Source organism: Symphalangus syndactylus, chromosome 1 (assembly GCF_028878055.3).
Source record: "Symphalangus syndactylus isolate Jambi chromosome 1, NHGRI_mSymSyn1-v2.1_pri, whole genome shotgun sequence".
Lineage (NCBI taxonomy): Eukaryota > Metazoa > Chordata > Mammalia > Primates > Hylobatidae > Symphalangus > Symphalangus syndactylus.
This window is the reverse complement of record NC_072423.2, coordinates 77725208-77746186: the sequence shown is the minus strand read 5'-3', so window position 1 is coordinate 77746186 and position 20979 is coordinate 77725208. Positions and strand designations below refer to the sequence as shown.

Genomic DNA, 20979 nt, shown 5'->3' with positions numbered 1-20979 from the left:
TCACAGGACAGTTAATGCACCAATGGCATCATTGTGAGGTTGGAGATTTAGGGTGATGATCTGGCTGCTTGGCACCTCCAGGCTGGCAGACAGCACGGCTGTGGCCAGGAGGTAGCAGCACTAATCAGGGGCAGCAGTGATGGGCCCGGGTGTTCCTAACGAGAATTTGATGTGAATGAAACACATTACACAGCGGTCCCAATTCAGAATGGTTGCACTTATTATATTTCTATATGGAAGTGTTTATTTAATGCCACATTTTTTGGAAATTACACATATCTCAAAGCTTGTATAGGATCCAAATGTTATCATGGAAAAGAACCACTTCTAAAAAGTTGTTTTGTTTTTACTAAATCCTCTAAAATCGATCATATTTTAGATAAATTGTTTATTTGAAAACTTTCCTCTATGACCTATAATTGGGATTGAGTCTGAACTGACAAATAATAAATATAATTACAACTGTTCTGTAGGTCGAAAATAGAATTTATTCCTTAGTTTTGGCGACTTTGCATGAAAATGCTAATTGTATTTGCATATAAAGGAAGACTAATTACCAAGACCTGAACCTAAAATTGTATTTTCCTATGTTTAGCAAGCTGAATTGCTTATTAACATCAACAAAAATGGATGCTTCTCTCAAGAAAAAAAACAGTTATGAGAGTGGTTCTTGGAACAACAAGCACAGAGATTGTCTGCAGAGGGTCTCTGACAGGCGTTTCATATCATGAGCGGAGATATTGTCTGTAGAGGGTCTCTTGAGGGTGTTTAATGCCATACACATAGATGTGTCTGTACAAGGTCTTTTAGGGATGCTTAATACCATATCCAAGTTTGCTTCTGAGGTCATGATCAGTGGAAAATAGTGGAAAGTCCAGTTGAAAATTGTATTAGCTTCCAGTAGCTGCTGTAAGAAACTACCACAAACACGGTGGCTACGACAACAGCTTTAAGGTTTCTGGAATCTAGAAGTCCAAATCAATGTCACGGGGCTGAAATGAATCTCAGCAGAGGCTTGCTCCCACGGAGGCTGAAGGGAGAATGCGTGCCTTGTCCCTTCCAGCTTCTGTTGGCTGCTGCTATTCTCTGGGATGTGGCAACCCCGCTCCAATCCCCGCCTGCATTGTCCATGGCTTTCTCCTTTCCGTGTCAACTCTCTCTCTGCCTCTCTATGAGAAGGATACCGTGAGTGTATTTAGAGCCCACCTGGATAATCCAGAATAACCTTCCCAACTCAAGATCCTTACTTACACACAATTACAAAGTCCTTTTTCCTGCTTAAGGTGATACACATTCTGGGGATCAGGGCATGGATTTCCTTTGGGGGCCATTATTCAACCTTCTACAAAAATTCAAACTGTCTGGTAAAATTGAACTAAAGCAAGTGGGAGGGTGTGTCCATGTCAAACCCCAAATTCTGGGAACTCAGAAGCCTTGAAACAGGAATCCCTATAGAATTTCAAGCACAGTTCAGAGCAGACCCTTAGATAACCCACTGATACCTGGGATGGGCAGCTTGCCCCACGCCTGGGAGTGAGCAGGTCCTGGGAAAGATGGGCTGATTCTGTAGCCAGGAATTTAATGAGTTTCACTGAGGTATTTCAGGGAGCTTTGATAACACTGCTTCCAGTAGGCCTGGGATTCAAGCCCTGGATGAAATTTCCTTGAGTGGTTTTATGTTGGATCAATTGTCTTTTCTCTATGTGGCAACTTCAGAGAATCTTTGAGAGTCTCTGAAGCCATTTCATAGTTCATAGGGATGGCCTTGGGCACTGTGCTGTTTTGTGGTGACTAAGTCATTTGTCTAAAGTTAAATATTAGTATTGAATGAGCAGAAATACAATTTTTAAAGGGATCTAGAAAAAATCAATTGAAAACTCAATTTGTAATTCAGGATATTAGAAAGTCTATCTTATTGATTAAAAATGCTAATTAACTTTTGTTACAATGAATACTTTTAGTTGTGGAAGATAGTTTGATTTTCTTAATTTATTATTCCTTTTTAATTGCTATATAATTAAGAGAGATTAAAATTATTATTTTTCCTCCTATGTCTTAATTTGTTCATTTTTTATTTGCGATGTCAGTTGGTGTAGTTTGTAAAATGTTTCATGGTGTTATGCGTATGTATTTAATGATCCATTTCTTGATGTTGATAAAAGTGTGCTTTATGCTCATATGAAGGATGAAGAGCACAGGGAAAAAACTTTACACCCAAATCATTATTATGTGATGATGCATTTATAACAAGGGATGTGTTATCTGGCCTTTAACCAATCCTCCTGATTGTCAAGAAATTGGTATTATTAGGCTGTTTCCTAATGTTCATTCTGGGCCAGTTAGCATAGTTTTTTTCTATACTAGTGGCTTAAATACATTTTGATGACAGAATTGGCTTAGTACCTAGCAGAAAGAAAAGTCATCCAATTTATTTATGTAAATTGATCTCCTTTCAGGAACTGTCTATAGTTTTAGAGGGTAACACCATTCAGGGAACCACTGTGATATTGCTTAGAACCATGAAACTTTAAACTAGAAGACTCCTAAGAAAGTATGTCTTCCAAATGTCTCATTGACAGTGTGAAAATCAAAGACTGCTTTTCCAGTCACATAGCTGATTAATGGAAGAACCCATTCTAGAATTCAGATTTCTTAGTGCATTCATGGTTCTCTGTCTTTACCCTGTGTTTTATTATTAAGGTGGAGGAGTGTTTCTTAAGCACTGGGCCATGGCAATCTGGTGTATCCTAGATCATTCACAGGACTATTGCCTGATTTACACCACTTGTGAATGAATTTATATTGCTCCGGTCAGAGAGGTACTCTTCAGTAGTGTCTACTGGGAGGAATTTGAGCTGAGCTGTTGTGGGGAATGACGCGGAAGTCAGGCAGGCTTGCTGCGAGTAGTAGCATTTCCAGCTCATGCCCAGGAGAGCTTGGGTTTAGTCAGGACAAGCTGAGATGCAGCAGAAATGAGTTTTGGTCAAACAGTGGCACCTGGATGAAGGGTGGCCCAATGGGAAGGTGGTGATGGCTTTGTTCTTCTGGGCATTGTTATGTTGTTGGGATGACAGCATCATAATTCTTGATGATTTGTTTGGGGTTGTTGTGAGTTGTTTGGGCCTTTGTGGCGTGCCACCGAAGATTCTGCTGTTTGAAAATGTGATAAGAAGACAAACCAGAGAACCATTGAGTGAGATAGCTGGGCTGTGATGACCACTCAGATAGCTTCCTGTGCTGACAGCCTGTGAGTTTATGATTCCTAGGCATGTCAGTAGGGACTTTGGGGGCAATGTAAATAAAAATGTGTTAATTACAGTGCTTGATTATTTAACTGGCTCTCCAATTCCCTCAATGTATTAGAAAACAAAGCTTTATATACTATGCATATCATTTCAATGGACACTGTCAGTGACAGTTAATACTAAAACCCACGTAGGCAGGCTGTGACAGATTCAGCTGTTTGCAACAGGTTCCAAATTTTGATGTGATGGATTCATTGAGGCAGGATATGTGAGCTTCTCTGTTGGGTGGGTGTGACCTCAAGTGGCCTGATCAGCAGTTCTTCCTTGGATGCATGTCATCCCTCAACAGCAATCATGTTAACGACGTATTGAAGGAACAATGGGGTCATTGTAACCAGAGTTTTTAGGGAAACACTCACAAGAAAGGCTTGTTTGAGCCAACGTGTTGAACTTATTCATTCTGAAAGGCTCTTCACTAATTAGCTAAGTGAATGTTGAAAAGTGCACCCAAGTTTCCTCCTTTGGAAAATAAGGCTTTTGGCAGAGATATCTTCCAGGGTAACTGTTGGCTCTAACATTATGTTGTTCAATGAGATCATGGTGGCTTCATGAAAAATGTCGCCTTCAGCCCTAGCAGATGGTTCCTGAAAAGAAGAAAATCTAATGGATCTTTTTTTTTGCGGGGGCGGGGGTGGGGTTGGCTCTTGAACAACCGATTCTTTCATTCTTTCAACCTTAAAAACAAAACCAAACAACCCCCCAAATAAAAGTCAAACTATACCTTTCAGGGAATGTTTACATTTTAGCTGAAGTAGTACTTATGAAAGTCAGACTAGAAAAATGCTTAATACCAACAGAGTTACTAGCTTCACGCCACACATGCTTTTTAAAAAGCCCCCCTCCACATAGGTAGCCATTTGTGCTTTCTCATTCCAAATGCTGCATATTTATGTTTTCTCCCATTTCTCATCATCCCACCTTCGACCACCTTAGAACCTCCAATTGGACTTACAGGACTGAATTTCTCTGGTGAGCTTGACGCTGATGTAAGCATCAAGATACTTCTCATACCATTATTCTTTGCCACTGGACTTGTAACTTTAATTGCATTCCTTCACTGATACGGTTTGGATGTTTGTCCCCTCTAAATCTCATGTTGAGATGTAACCCCCAATGTTGGAGGTGGGGCCTGTTGGGAGGTGTTTGGATCATGCAGACAGATCCCTCATGAATGGCTTGGGCCAGCCACTTGGTGATGAGTGAGTCCTCACTCTGATTTCATACGAGATCTGGTTGTTTAAAAGTGTTTGGCATCTCCCCCATATCTCTCTTGCTCCCACTCTCACCATGTGATATGCCTGCTTTCTCGTTGCCTTCTGCCACGAGTAAAAGCCTCACTAGAAGTCAAGCAGATGCTGGCACTATGCTTCCTGTACGGCCAACAGACCGTGAAACGACTACACTTCTTTTTTTTGTAAATTACCCAGCCTCAGACATTCCTTTACAACGACACAAAAACAGCCTAATCCACCCACTCCCAATCCCATTTAAGGATAATGTACGTGTCCTATTATGAAGAAAGAGACAGCAGCAGGACGGTTTTGTAAGGCCCAAGAAAGTGACCTCTTCTGTGACAGCGAAGCCTGGTGGGAATCCTGGCCGTCACTTTTCTGTGAGGAAATGCTCAGGCTGGAGAGTCATTGCTAAAACTCTGCCTGTCACCCCAGTGAACCCGAATGCCCAGAGCCTGCAGTAGTAGCACTGTTGAGAGTGCGTGGCTGCTTGCTGCAGGAGGCCAGTGGTCAGGGCACAGGTTTGGTGCTGGGAGAAAAGATGTTTGAGACCCGACCCTCCATCTCCTGGCTGTGGGAAGTCATTTAATTTTTTTTTTTTTTTTTCTGGGATGGAGTCTCACTTGGTCGCCCAGGCTGGAGTGCAGTGGCGCGATCTCGGCTCACTGCAAGCTCCGCCTCCCCGGGTTCACGCCATTCTCCTGCCTCAGCCTCTCCGAGTAGCTGGGACTACAGGCACCCGCCACCACGCCCGGCTAATTTTTTGTATTTTTAGTAGAGACGGGGTTTCACCACGTTAGCCAGGATTGTCTCGGTCTTCTGACCTCGTTATCTGCTTGCCTCGGCCTCCCAAAATGCTGGGATTACAGGCGTGAGCCACTGTGCCCGGCCGGGAAGTCATTTAATTTTTGTGAGCTTCAGCTTCCTCCCCTGTAAGGAGGAGTTAATAGTATTTCAGACCTCATAGAACCGTTAGGAGGATGAAATGAGCTAACAGGACAAACACCAGCCTGGGGCCTAGGACAGAATAAGCACTGACAAGCACAGCTATCGTTATTCCTGAAGTTCTCGAATCTGGGTTCTTAGATCTCTTCAGGTGAAACTGAATATCCCTGTAGTCCCTAGCGCAGGTGCACAGCTTTTTCCTTTGGTTACTCAAAGGAAAAAACCCCAACTGTAAATCTGTCACATTTTCTGTTGACACAATAGTTTTAGATATTTAAATATTCATGTGTTTGGCAAATGCATTAGGGCCACAGTGATAAATGTGAAACATATAGATGGTTATTGGAGACATTAAAGGGAGACAGATGGTCTTTTGGGCATCAGGGATTGACCGAGTATGTATTAGTAATTCAGACTGTAACATGTCATTAAGTTTTAAGCCATTTTTCTTTCTTTTCTCTATAGGCTGCAACACTAGGTATGCTGTGTTGACAAGAGCAAAGTATAACGCAGATCAATATGATCAGCTTTAAAGGGAACTGGAAGTACAGAGGATGTATACCTTTAAACATTTGATTTTTCTTGTAACGGGAAGTAGCTTTATTATTTCAGTTATAGGTCAGCAAATATAAACATTATACAAGCAATTCGTTTTCGTGTGAAAAAAACTTTGAGAATATAGAGATAAGAAGAAAATAATTTTCTATAGTTTTTTTCACTCCAACACATCACTTAAAATGTTTTGCTGCATTTTTTTCCAATATAAAATTTCTTCCACATATAAGGTTTTTCTGTACTTTGTTATGGTGATATTGTATGCATTATTGATTTTCTAATTCTCCTCCTTTTCTCCTATTGTTACATCATAAACTTTGAAACCCATTTTAATCTTAATAAATAATAATAATTATGGCCAACACTTATTGAGTGCTTACTATCAGACACTAACCAATTGCATGAATTAATACCTTTCCTCCTCACAACAACCCTACCGGGCAGATCTATTACTAGTCTCATGTTACAGACAAGAAGACAGAAGCCCAGAGAAGTTTCAAGAACTTGCCCGTATCATAGACAAGAGCACACAAGAGAGTGAGGATTAGCACCTAGGCAATCTGGATCCTGAGTTTGATTCTAACAACTGCTCTAAATCATTCTCAAACAAATTATTAAGGTTATGAGACAATATTTATTTTAAGCAGAGGCACTGACAATTTTCGCATCTAATCTTGCCTATTAATGTTGATATATCCATCACCTTGTAAAGTGCATAGCTCATAACAAGAACTTGGTGTATGTTTTTTTTTTTTGAATGAATGAATGAATTTCTAATTTGGATACAAGGCATTAGCAAAATGCCATAGTAGATAAATATGTTACATCGACTCAGTGAAATGTAAGTGAGGTAGAAAGTGTTTTCCAAAAATGGTGGCAAAAATGTTTCCCATCCTACTTGCCCTACCAGAAACTTGCCACACCTTATCAAATATTGAGTCCATGGCTGCTCTCCTTGAATCTTAGTGGCTCTTTGTAAGTCAGCCTCAGCTAATTAAGAGTGAGATAATTGATGCCATATGACTTCTGAGGCTTGGTCAAAACAGATGAAACAGCTTCTGCCCCACTCTCACTTGGGATGCTTGCTTTTGGAACTCAGCCAGATTCTGGGTGGGAGCCAAGCAGCTGTGTGGAGGGGCCTTGGGGATGGGTGTTCCAGCCCACAGCTGCTGTCAGTCTCCAGACAGGTGAACACTGAGTCTTCAGATGACCTCAGCCCCAGGAGCTACCCCTACTGATGCCACATGCAGCAGAAATGAGCCAGTCTCTCTGAGCCCAACCCAAATGTAGATTCATGAGGTCCATGAATGCTTGCTCTTGCTTATGCCACTGGGTTTCGGGCTGCTTGCTACATAGTAACAGGTAGCTAGGACATGAGGCTCACTGTTCATATTTATACATTTTAAGAATCACTTGGGGGCCAGGCGCTGTAGCTCACGCCTGTAATCCCAGTACTTTGGGAGGCCGAGGTGGGCGAATCACAAGGTGAGGAGATCGAGACCATCCTGTGAATGGTGAAACCCCGTCTCTCCTAAATATACAAAAAATTAGCCGGGCGTGGTGGCGGGCGCCTGTAGTCCTGTGTCCGGAATTGGTGGGTTCTTGGTCTCACCGACTTCAAGAATGAAGCCGCAGACCCTCGCGGTGAGTATTACAGCTCTTAAGGTGACGCGTCTGGAGTTGTTCCTTCCTTCTGATGTTTGGATGTGTTTGGAGTTTCTTCCTTCTGGTGGGTTCATGGTCTCGCTGGCTCAGGAGTGAAGCTGCAGACCTTCGTGGTGAGTGTTACAGCTCTTAAGGCGGCGCGTCTGGAGTTGTTCCTTCCTCCCGGTGGGCTCGTGGTCTCACTGGCTTCAGGAGTGAAGCTGCAGACCTTCGCGGTGAGTGTTACAGCTCATAAAAGCAATGTGGACCCAAAGAGTGAGCAGTAGCAAGATTTATTGCAAAGAGCGAAAGAACAAAGCTTCCACAGTGTGGAAGGGGACCCGAGCCGGTTGCCACTGCTGGCTCGGGCAGCCTGCTTTTATTCTTTTATCTGGCCCCACCCACGTCCTGCTGATTGGTAGAGCTGAGTGGTCTATTTTGACAGGGTGCTGATTGGTGCTTTTACAATCCCTGAGCTAGACACAAAGGTTCTCCACGTCCCCATCAGATTAGTTAGATACAGGGTATTGACACAAAGGTTCTCCAAGGCCCCACCAGAGTAGCTAGATATAGAGTGTTGATTGGTGCATTCACAAACCCTGAGCTAGATACAGGGTGCTGATTGGTGTGTTTACAAACCTCGAGCTAGATACAGAGTGCCAATTGGTGTATTTACAATCCCTGAGCTAGACATAAAGGTTCTCCACCTCCCCACCAGACTCAGGAGCCCAGCTGGCTTCACCCAGTGGATCCCCCACCGGGGCTGCAGGTGGAGCTGCCTGCCAGTCCCTCGCCGTGCGCTCACACTCCTCAGCCCTTGGGTGGTCGATGGGACTGGGCGCCGTGGAGCAGGGGGCGGCGCTCGTCGGGGAGGCTGGGGCTGCACAGGAGCCCATGGAGAGGGTGGGAAGCTCAGGCACGGCGGGCTGCAGGTCCTGAGTCCTACCCCGAGGGAAGGTAGCTAAGGTCCAGTGAGAAATCGAGCACAGCGCAGGTGGGCTGGCACTGCTGGGGGACCCAGTACACCCTCCGCAGCCGCTGGCCTGGGTGCTAAGCCCCTCATTGCCCGGGGCCGGCAAGGCTGGCCAGCTGCTCTGAGTGAGGGGCCCGCCAAGCCCACACCCACCTGGAACTCCAGCTGGCCCGCAAGTGCCGCGTGCAGCCCTGGTTCCTGCTGGCGCCTCTGCCTCCACGCCTCCCTGCAAGCTGAGGGAGCCGGCTCCCGCCTTGGCCAGCCCAGAAAGGGGCTCCCACAGTGCAGCGGTGGGCTGAAGGGCTCCTCAAGTGCCAAAGTGGGAGCCCAGGCAGAAGAGGCGCTGAGAGCGAGCGAGGGCTGTGAGGACTGCCAGCACGCTGTCACCTCTCAGTCCCAGCTACTCGGGAGGCTGAGGCAGGAGAATGGCGTGAACCCGGGAGGTGGAGCTTGCAGTGAGCAGAGATTGTGCCACTGCACTCCAGCCTGGGCGACAGAGCGAGACTCCGTCTCAAAAAAAAAAAAAAAAAAATCACTTGGCTAAATCGGTAGTTGGAAACCAATTTGTGGATTAAAACAGCATCGATTTATTTGTAAAATTCTAGTATTTTATTTAGACTTTTACTATCACCTGCAGAAGTAGATACATTCTCTGACAGATAATTGTCTACTTTCAGCTAGACAATTATCAGTGTTTTAACTTCTAGGACGAATTTACTTTCACTTTTAAAACAAATTTAGACATGTGTGTGTGTGAGTTGTTCAAGATCTAAGTATCGTGATCGTCTCATTATCTTCTCTTCAGTTAAAAGGACCAACCCCATAAAAAGTGGCAGAAATAAAAACAGCAACAAATAAACATAAATGGAAAACCTTGACCCTGAAATCTCAGAGGTTTGCTTTATAATAATTGAAAAAAGAAAATCAAAGAGAATTTTATTTACTGATTTTATAGCTAGGTTGATTTAGGACTTGCTGGAAAAGTAGCAATATTATACTTTATTGATTTATGACTCTAGTTTTTCAATTTGTATCTTTAGCTATTTAAAATATAAATTTATTGTGCCCTGATCTTGAGAAGGATCTTTACATACATCATCCCAATTAATTTTCACATAATCCCCTGACATAGTACTAACATCATTCCATTTTCATAGAAGAGGACACTGAGGTTCATAGAAGTACAGTAATGCACTGCCTAACAAGGCTTTGGTCAATGACAGACCCAGTATGGGATGGCGGGCTCATAAGATTACGATGGAGCTGGACAAGCACTAATCATCTAGTGACGTTGTAGCCCTTCTATGTCACAGTGCAATACATTATTCATGTGTTTGTGTTGGTGCTGATATCAACAAACCTACTGTGCTGCCAGTGGTGTAACAGTATAGCACACAATAATATAAGGTACAACATATAATACTTAATAATGAAAATAAACAACTATGTTACTAGTTTATGGGTTTACTATACTTTTTATTCTTATTTTAGAATGTACTCTTTCTACTTATTAAAAAAACTTAACTGTAAAGCAGCCTCAGGCAGATCCCTCAGGAGGTGTCCAGAAGGCACTGTTATTCCAGGAGATGGCAGATCCATGCATGTTATTGCCCCTGAATACCTTCCAGTGGGACAGGATATGGAGGTGGAAGACAGTGACGTTGATGATCCTGACCCTGTGTAGGCCTACATGGGCTAATGCAGGTGGCGTTTGTGTGTTAGTATTTAACAAAAAAAAAAAGGTTAAAAAGTTAAAAAAAAGAAAAGAAAAAAGCTTATAGAATATTTTTGTACAGCTGTACAATCTGTGTTTTAAGCTAAGTGTTATTACAAGTCAAAAAATTAAGAAAAATTTATAAAGTCAAAAAGTTACAGTAAGCTAAGGTTAAGTTATTATTGAAGAAAAAATTAAAAATATATTTAGTTCAGCCTAAGTGTAAGTGTTTAATAAAGCCCACAGTAGTGCACAGTAATGTCCTAGCCTTCACAGTCAGCCACCACGCATTCACTGACTCAGAGCAAATTCCAGTCCTGCAAGCTCCATTCATCACAAGTCCCCTCTTGAGGTATACCATATTTTATCTTTCATGTCCTATTTTTAACTGTTCCTTTTCTATGTTTAGATATGTTTAGGTACACAAATACCATTGTGTTGCAATTGCCTGCAGTATTCAGTACAGTAACGTGGTACAGGTTTGTAACCTAGGAGCAATAGGCCATACCATACAGCCTAGGTGTGCAGTAGACTGTTCCATCTAAGTCTGTGGAAATGCACTTTCATCATTCATGCAAAGACACAATCATCTTATGACACATTTCTAAGAACATGTCTATGTTGTTCATTGATGAATGACTCTATTTGATCACATTTTATCAGCAATCGATGCAGACCCTAATCTGGACATAATGCAGTGCAACCATTCACTATTGCTAATGCAATAACATTCTTCAAAGCTGCATTGGATGAATTAAACCAGAAACTGTAGATGCCTGCTAGAGGAGCTTACGGAGTGAAGCCACGAATGATTTTAAAAGCTTCTCTGGGATCAGTGGAGAAGTTAGGAAAATGATTCGTGCAGCAAGACAGGTTGGTGGAGAAGGGTTGCTGACATGCTTGCTGAAGTGGCAGAAGATATTGAAGGCCATCAAGAAGTGTTAACAAATGAGGAATTGGAAGAATTTGTTGAGTTGTCCGCAGAGAAAGATGAAGAAATGAAGAAGAATCAGCAACGTGGACATAATCGAAATGTGCTGAAGTGTTTCAAATTGCACAGACATTAAAGAACCAAATTATGGAATATCTTAGGATGGAATGCGGTGTTAAAATTACTCGCATTCTCACTGAAGAATCATAACCTCTGCAGCAACACTTTGATGGATTGAAAATAAAGACACAACATCTGATTGCAATGTTCTTCCAGCAGATCTTGGCAAAAAAAACATAACACAACAAAAAAACAAAAAAAACCCTTCAATTCTCAAGGATCCCCAAACATCAGCATCGTAGGCTCCTGACACCCAGCAAAAAATACATTGTCATGGTGCGATGCTCTGGGGCCACGCGAAGCAGGTGATCCTCCCCATGATGTATCATCAGGAGGGCAGTAGTAGCCTAACGATATGTCAAAATGTCTCCATCATTCGCCTCACTTCATGTCATCCCGTAGGCACCGTATCATCTCACATTACCACAGAAAGGGTGAGTGCAGAACAGTAAGATATTTCCAGAGAGAGAAAGGGAGGCCACAGTCACATGACTTTCATTACAGCCTATTGTCTTAATTGTTTTATTAGTAGATATGGTTGTTAATCACATATGGTACCAAATTTATAAATTAAACTGTATTTCCGGTATGTATGTATGTATCTATAGTAAAAAAAATAGCATATATAGGGTTGTGTGCTATCTGCAGTATTAGGCATTCACTGGGGGTCTTGGCACTATTCCCTGCAGATAAGGGGGAACTACTATACACATTTGGAGAGATACATTTTCTTCCATAAATCCACAGAAAATCGAGATGTTAAATACCTTAAGGGCTCACAGGACATCAGTAAAGAACATACGGCCAGCTGCACATTTTGGTGAGCCGATGGAGGGGGATATTCCCTACCTCTAAGCTGTTTGGCCCTTTGTCAGGATGAGGGGGCAGATTTCCAAGGGCAACCAGGATTTCCTGGAGCTCCTAAATGCAAAGCTCATTTGCTTTTTATCACAAAATGTGGTCCAAAAAAACAGAGTTTTTATGACATAAATGCTATTGTCCTAACTCTTTGGAAGAAAAATCTATTTTTCAAAATACTACACAAAAGACATATCTAGGAAACCATTGTGAGGTTTTAGTTGCTGTAATTAAGAGCTTTCAAACTTTTGTGTAGAATGTCCTTTAAACCATTGAGCACCCCAAGTGTTTATGGTAAAAAGAATCTTACAGTTAAATGAAATTGGTGCTGATGTGGAGACACTGAAAATGGGTGCACTTTTGTATATAAGTCGAATGCCCACTCAAGCCTGCAAAGGAAACACCTACTTTAAATATCCTCTCTTCTTCACACATGTTGTCATAACATAAATTGTGGTCAAGACCATGTCTCTCCACCTAACCCCATCAAACAAAAATAAAAGATCTGCTCCTGAAAACCCTGCCCTCGTTGCTGAATCTCTATGTTAAATAAAGAGGGCGTAGAGCGATTTCTACTAGGTGCTGTGATGCATTTTTCAGTCCCTTTGCCCACCTGCTCCTCACAGCTCTTGTTGTGCAGTACCACATGTCTCCTGTAGATGGCTCTACCTTCCTATTATCTCCCTCTATCCAGAAGAGGCTGCAAGCCTTTAAGCTCCTATTAGTAGTTCTATTGGAGTTTGAATCAGGGACTGTGAAATGTAGCTCCAAACCTCACTGACCTAAGTGACAGTGGATACTGTTTATGTGAAGGGAAAGCCATGAAACATTGAAATAAAGGGAGGCTGGAAAGGTCCACTTTGTGGCATGTCCTGATGGGTGGCATGGTTTAGCCTCAGCAGAGGCGCACCGAGGTGCACTAATTTTGGGTAAATCTGTAGAGTCTTTGGAGCATCACAAAGCATTTTAGTATTTTGAAAAGCTCTGATAAGTTCTGTAGAAAAAAACCTTGTTGATTTGCAAGCATTTTTTAGAGATTCTACATACTAATTTTAACTATCAATATACATTTTTTTTTTTTTTTTTTTTGCCTTCTGCTTCTTGTGACTGTTCCTGTCAGAAACATTCTTCTTGGCTTCATCTAATACCTTTATACTATAAGTTTAGGGGTCAAAACTACAGTATGGTAGCCACCGCTGATTTTAGAAATAAACATTTTTGGAACACAGCCACAAGCATTTTTTGACCTATCATCCCTGGGTGCTGCTTCTGTGCTACAAAGGTAGAGTCGAATGGTTGTGACACAGAAGGTGTGACTTGCAAAACCAAAAATATTTACTCTCTGGCCCTGCAGGGCTGGGTGGGGTCAGGGGCAGCTCCGTGGTGTTCTGAGCAGCATTTAGCAGCAAGGTCTTCACTTTGGTGCTGTGAGTGAGGTCAAGAGGCATGTAGCCCTGGAAGCTGCTTTGGGCATCCTTCTCAGGCCCGTCGGAGTCGGAGTCGCTATCAGAGGAGCAGGTGAGAGCAGTGGGCACACGGGCTCCTTGTTCTCAGCATTGATGTCAGCACCAACCTTCAGAAGGAGGAAGGGGAGAATCGGGGACTCCAGTCCAGCTGCCAGGTGCAGGAGTTTGTTTCCTGCAAATGCGTGAGCATTCACGTTGGCCCGGAGCTTGGTGACCAGATGGGTGACCAACCCCAACTCCTCCATCTCTGTGGCTAGATGCAAGGCTGTTCGGCCCCCCTGCCGCTCTGTGGCCTCCACTTCAGCCCCACTGTTCACCAGCAGATCCAGGCACTCAGGGCTTTGGGCTTGGACCACCAAGTGTACTGGATACTGCCCCTGAAAGTCAGGCATGTGCAACAGCTGGGGCACAGCAGGAGCTCCACTCTGAAGCAGTGCACGTAGCAGCTCAGAGGCACCAGCGCCTGCCTGCAGTGCCAGGTGCATGGCTGAGTCTCCGTGCCGATCAGCAGTGCTGGGTCTGTAACCACCTGCAGTCGAAACCTCACCTCCCACATCTGCCCAGTGATCATCACCAGGTGCAGGGGCGTCTGGTGCAAGTGGTTGGTGAGGTTGACGACGCCGAGGTGCTGGGCGTGGTAGATGACATGGGCTATCTGCTGCATGACACTGGTTGGCCTGTGGATGACGGCCAGGTGCAGCAGCGTGTCTCCGTTCTCATCCTGCGGTGTCAGTGGGTGGTGCTGTCCCACCAGCAGTGCTCTGTGGTGACACCGTAGTGGAGTAGGGCCCGGGCGCTGCACTGCACCAGGCCGAACAGGCACGTGTTGTACTCTCGGGCTCACTACAGCATCTCCAGGGCCTGCAGCTTGCACTGGGTACGGGGGTCTTGGAGAAGATGCTCGGTTCTCTGGCTTCTTCCTTGGAGTCCATTCCAGGCACCGAATGCCTTGCTCTTTATGCCACCCCTGCCCCAATAGCAGGACTCCATTGCCGGCCTCCAAGAGGTAGCTAAGTTAGGAAGTCACTCTGAGACAGTGGCAAATGCGTCATCTGGGAGGCTGCTGAGTGTCCCCGGTGAGGAGTCAGTGGATCTCTGGGGCAGGGTGGGTGGCACACTCCAGGGAGCCCCGCCCAATCTGGGGAGCCCTGCCTACTAGCCTGGGGTGTCTGCCTCAGCGTAACTCAGGGCTGTTTCTCTGCTGAGGGCCTTGCTGGCTGGCTGAGGTGTGCATGTGTGCTTTGCTGAGTTAGGTGCTCCTCCAAGTGGCTGGAGATTGGAATGTCCCTGTTGGAGGTTGCGGCTGGACCTGGTTACCTGCTGGTGCTGTGTTCCAGAGCAACAGAAAGTGAGTGGGAGCTGAAGTGTCTTGAAGCCAGTCCCTCAGCCTGGGAGAAGATCTATGGCTTCAGGATGGGGGTTGGGGTGTCATTCCTGGGGGCCTGCAGGAGATGCATGGCTAGCTGGAGGGAGAATCGTGACAAGGATGGCGATGGCTTCTCAAATCCCAGGTACCAAATCTGGCAGAAGGATCTGGGCATGATCCACAAAGCTGCCATCATGGATGATTTGAACAAGGTGGATGAGATCATCTTGCTCAGGCTGAATGAGATGAACAACAGAGACAAGAACAGGTAAAGGGAATTGGAAGCTGAGGCTGGGGGCTGCAGAAGGAGGCCTGGGGATAAGGGAGAAGCCTCTGTTCCTGGTTTCAGGGTAGGGGAGATATGGTGTGGGGTGAAGGCATGGGTGGGGTGGAAGTCAGGTTGGGGGTGGAGTTGAGTTGGGGGGCAGGTGGGGTGGGGGACCGTGGTGGGGGTAGAGTTGGGTGGGTGACTGTGGTAGGAAGTGGAGTTGTGGGGGGTTGGATGGGGTGCAGAACTGTGGTGGGGGTGGGTGGGGTAGGGGGTGGGATGGGGTGGGGGACTGTGGTGGGGAGTGACTGGGGGGCATTGGATTTGTTGGGGGACTATGGTGGGCATAGAGTTGGGTGGGGGACTGTGGTGGGAAGTGGAGTTAAGTGGGGGTTGGATGGGGGGACTGTGGTGGGGGGTAGAGTTGGGTGAGGGACTGTGATGGGGAGTGGAGTGGAGTAATGGTTGGATGGGGTGGGGGACTGTGTGTGGGGTGGAGTGAGGTGGGCATTGGATGGAGTGGGGGGACTAGTGGGGGGTAGAGTTGGGTAGGACGTGGGTGGGATGCAAGGGTGGGGATGGGGTGAGTGCTGTCACCAAAGACACTGGGCTTTCTACCCTGGCAGGCTCAGCAGCACCTGGGATGTGGAAACGTTGCGGGGGTCAAGCACCCAGGCCATCTTTATGAGCAGCAAAACATAAACAATGCTTAGCTTGAAGTAGAAAATTCAAAATAAGAAGTTTCTGTTTCCTATGGTGGAAAGTTACTATTTAAGGGTTAAAGGCCCCAAACAACCACCCCCCACCCCTGAGTGGGAAGTTTAAAAGAATATTAATGGCCTGTCTGTGAACCATTAACCATATCTCTCCTTCACATACTTTGCAAGTTTGTAAGTTCCTGTTTTTTTTCTGCTGCACAGCTGCAAGGTCACAAAACACGTAAGCACAGTTTGAAAAACGTGTTTTCCCAAGATGTAAGACATGTCATAGAATGATTAGCTGCCTTTGTTCTTGCTTCTGTAAGCTTGCTTCCTGCATCACGTTTCTCATGCCCTTGCTTGCATAAAAGACACACACCCTCTTTGTTCGGCCCTCAGACTTTCTGGACACAGGTCCGCTGAGCCGGTGTACATCTTAATAAATCCTCCTGTAACCCTATTGGTCTCTTCAGCTCTCTGATTTCCCACTACATTTTCTGGGGGCTCATCTAGGATTGGAGATGGCAGATTTACTGTCTCTTTTGCCTGTGGGACTGGAGCCCCAGGCCAGGGGAGACCTGTGACCTCAGGTGCCAATGGGAAGAATTCAGCCCGGAGTGGGAAGTGGCTCTCCCATGTCCGGGTGCCCTATCCCTGACAGTGCAATGGAACTGGCAAAAGGGGCTACAGGATGATTCCAGGAACCGCATGCACACGTCAGAACCGTGGTAAGGTCTGGAAACCCAAGGCAGGACCTGTCCCATAAGGATGGAAGGGAAGACTGATCACCTCCTAGGGCGTAACTACTAGTCTGACCCAGAGGGGCTGGGAATGGCAAGAGTGGCTTGCCGATTTGAATGAAACTTGTGCCCCAACTGACATAGGACACGAGAGGCTCGATAAGTCGGACTGAAAGGAAACTGAAAGCTGGAGGTGGTGAGAGAGGCTTGGCACCCTGATCATGGAACTGGGAGAGGGAAGTTGTGTGAAAGCACATGAAAGAGACGGCTCTGGGAGGGGCCAACACGGGGAGTGATGTGGGGAGATGCAGATCTCTTAGCGTGGACTGTGTTCTCTGAAGCGAGTGTGTGTCTGACCAGGCCTAGGATGATCCGCATACAGCTGGTAGGAGCTGCCTTACAACTGCAGCAGTCGTAACAGGAATAAGGCACTCTCCTAGCTAGGTGGTGCCCAAAACTCCTGTAATAGGACTTGGTCTGGTCAGTCTGGAATGAAAGTCAGAGTGAGCGTGAGTCCCAAGAGTGGAAATGGGAGGAAAAGCATCAAAACCTACTCTGTTGGAGTGTATGTTAAAGACTTTCAAGAAAGGTTTTGGTGGAGATTATGGAGTTCAACTGACCCCCAGAAAGCTTGAAAACTCTTTGTGAATTAAAATGGCCTTCTTTTAATGTTGGGTGGCCAGCTGAAGGAACGATAGATAGGGAAGCAATTGGCCATGTGTTCAGCGTAGTAACCGGAGTTGGAGGATAGCCTGGGCACCCAGATCAGTTTCCATACATTGACTCCTGGTTAAACGTAGTCTAGACTCACCCCAAATGGCTTCAGCCCTGTCTGGTAACCTATTGTAAAGCCTTGGTGGTCCAGGCTGAGCCTAAGGCAGCTGAAAAATCAATTATGCTTAGAACCTTGGAAAAAAAGAAAAGGCAACATGAGAGTTAGGAAAAGCTGGTTCTACAAGCTCCTCCAGAGGAGAGGGAATTTCCTCCCCCTTATGCTCTGATACATCCATCCTTGTTAGAGCTAAGACAAGGCATGGAGCAAATGGCCCTTGAGGAATCAGGCTCAGAGGAAAGTGAGTCTCAACCATCACCCCACAGGGGAGAATCCGAGCCTTTGCCTGTGAAAGCTAAGGAGGAAAAGCAAAGTGATGCAGTGGGCCACCTCCAGTCTGGCCACACCCAAGCCTTACAAATGCCCCTCCATGAGACTTGAGCACAAATTTATCATGATGAGCAAGGCCAGGTTCAAGGAGGGCAGCAGATTTTCATCTACCAGCCCTTCTCTCCCACAGACCTCCTAAATTGGAAACAACATACTCCCTCCTATATGGAAAAGCCTCAAGCCCTCATAGACTTGATGAGATCCATTTTTCTAACCCATAACCCCACCTGGTCAGACTGCCAACAGCTCCTTTTAACACTGTTCAACACAGAGGAGCAAAGGAGAGTGACTCTAGCAGCCCTCCAATGGCTAGAGAACAATGTGCCAGATGGTACAAGAGATGTCTGGCATTATGCCCAGGAATGGTTCCCAGAGATAGACCCCAACAGGGACCTAAATGATGCAGAGGAGCTTCAGCATCTGCAAAGGTATAGCGAGGCACTTCTAAATGGGATAAAGTCCAGTGGAAAGAAAGCAATGAATATAGGAAAGATTTCAGAGGTGCTCCAAAAGACTGATGAGAACCCCAGTCAGTTTTATGAGAGGTTCTGTGAGTCATACCAGCTCTATACTCCATTTGATCCAGAGGCTACTGAAAATCAGCTCATGGTGAATATATTATTTCTTAGCCAGGTGCAGGGTGACATTAAGCAGAAACTTCAGAAACTGGAAGGTTTCGCAGGCATGAATGTTACTCAGCTTATAGAGGTGGCTACTAAGGTGTATGTTAACCATGAACAAGAGGAAAAGAAGGAAGCTGAGTGGAGGCTTAAGAAAAAGGCTGAGCTATTAGTGGCTGCCCTGGTTGAAAGAGAGACTGGCATTGTGAGGGGGCATGGACATGGTCGCGGATGTGGTCGTGGAAGAGGTTAGGCTAGACCAGGTTTTGAAGGCCGGACAAGGCTGGAGAAGGATCAATGTGCATTGTGCAAAAAGAAAGGACACTGGAAGGATGAATGTCCAGAGAAAGATAAGGGCAATAGCCATGATCAGGGAGCTTGGCCGGAGCCTCTGGCCACCAGCAGCTGTGTTCTGAGACCGGACATCAATCTCATCAGCCTAGCAGAGGCAGCAGACTATGAGGACTGAGACAGACCGGGCTCTATTTCTTTAGCCCCCAGGAGCCTATGGTCTCAGTGGAGATAGGGGGCCAATAGATGGACATTATGGTAGATACCAGAGCTGAATATTTGGTAGTGGCGCAACCTATAGGGCCACTATCCAGGAATTACACAACTATTATTGGGGCAACCCGAGTCTCAGAGAAGAGACCCTTCTGCCAGTCAAGGAGGTGTATTATTGGAGGATGAGAAGTCCAGCATGAGTTTCTATACCTTCCAAATTGTCCAGTCCCCTTGCTAGGAAGACACTTACTCCAAAAACTGCAAGCACAAATTTCTTTTGAGCTGCAAGGGAACGTGTCTTTAAACCTGAGTCAGCCAAAGACTATGGTATGAACCCTCACCTTCCCAAGGGCTGATGAATGGAGGCTATATGCAGAAACAGCACTTAGGCTAGAACTGCCAGGACCACTTGAAATGTATGGATTACTTGCAAAGATTCCGAGAGTGTGGGCTGAAGACAATCCACCTGGATTGGCTGTAAATCAGGCACCAGTCTTGGTGGGGCTAAAACTTGGAGTGACTCCGGTATGGGTTCGTCAATACCCGTTGTTCATAGAGGCCATAAGTGGCATTCAAAAACACATAGATTGGCTCTTTAAGCGTGGCATCATAGTGAAGTGCAGGTCCCCTTGGAACACACCCCTTTCGCTGGTATGGAAGCCAACTGACGAATATAGACCAGTGCAAGATTTACACTCAGTGAACCAGGCTACAGTTTCCATTCATCCAGTGGTACCTAACCCACTGGATGGTTACGTACTGGGCAGTTGATGGGTCACATTCTGCAAGTACTGCATAGTTTACTTGCCTGGATCTCAAAGATGCATTCTTCTGTCTACCGCTGGCCCCTGTGAGCCAGCCTATCTTTGCATTTCATTGGGGAAAAACTCAGTATACCTGGACGTGGCTCCCACAAGGGTTTAAAAACTCCCCAACGATTTTTGAGGAGGCACTGGCATCAGACCTTAGGGCTTTCACTCCACCCAATGACAAGTGTGTCCTGTTACAGTAAATAGATGATCTTTTACTTGCAACCCCTACCTGGGTTGACTGCCTTCAAGGCACTGATAACCTCCTCCATCTCCTATGGGAAACAGGATATAGAGTATCTAAAGAAAAGGCAAAAATATGTTCAGAAGGAGTTAAGTACCTAGGCTTTGAAATAAGTCAAGCAAAAGGTGAGCTTGGCAGTGAACGGAAGTGGGCTGTATGTGCACTACCTACTCCAGCCACCCGGTGTCAAATAAGGGAATTTTTAGGAGCACAGCAGGTTTCTGCCATATTTGGATTCCAAATTTCTCACTCATGGCAAAACTGCTATATGAAGCCACAAAGCAGGGAGAAAATGAGCCCCTCCTCTAGTGGGGGGGCCTGACCAGAAAAAGGCCTTTAAAGAAAACAAGACAGCCTTAATACAGGCCCCAGCCTTAGGGCTGCCAGACCAGACTAAGCTTTTCTTCCTATATGTCCATGAGCAAAAAGGAATGGCTATTGGAGTTCTGATGATCCAAATGATGAGGTCATGGCAGTGGCCAGAGACATATTTATCTAAAGAGACACCATAGCACAAGGCTGGCCCCCTTGCTTTAAAGCACTAGCAGCCACAGCCCTGCTGGCACAACAAGCCAACAAACTAACTTTAGGACAGAAATTAATCATTTGAGTGCTACACTCACTTATAACTCTTATGGACCAAAGAGGGCACCACTGGTTATCAAACCCAAGAATGACTAAATATCAAGGCCTCCTATGTGAAAATCCATATATAACTGTAGAAACTGTCAATACTTAAAATCCAGCCACTCTGCTGCCCATAGAAAAGCTGAGGGATCCCCTCCCTCAACATTATTGCATAGATGTAGTAGATGAAGTATTCTC

The 20979-nt window shown here is 45.4% G+C and overlaps 1 pseudogene; it reads right to left on the bottom strand.

The window, feature by feature from the left end:
* On the bottom strand, positions 1-20182 carry LOC129488362 (nuclear factor NF-kappa-B p100 subunit-like; annotated as a pseudogene).
* Between the last annotated feature and the right edge of the window lie 797 nt (positions 20183-20979).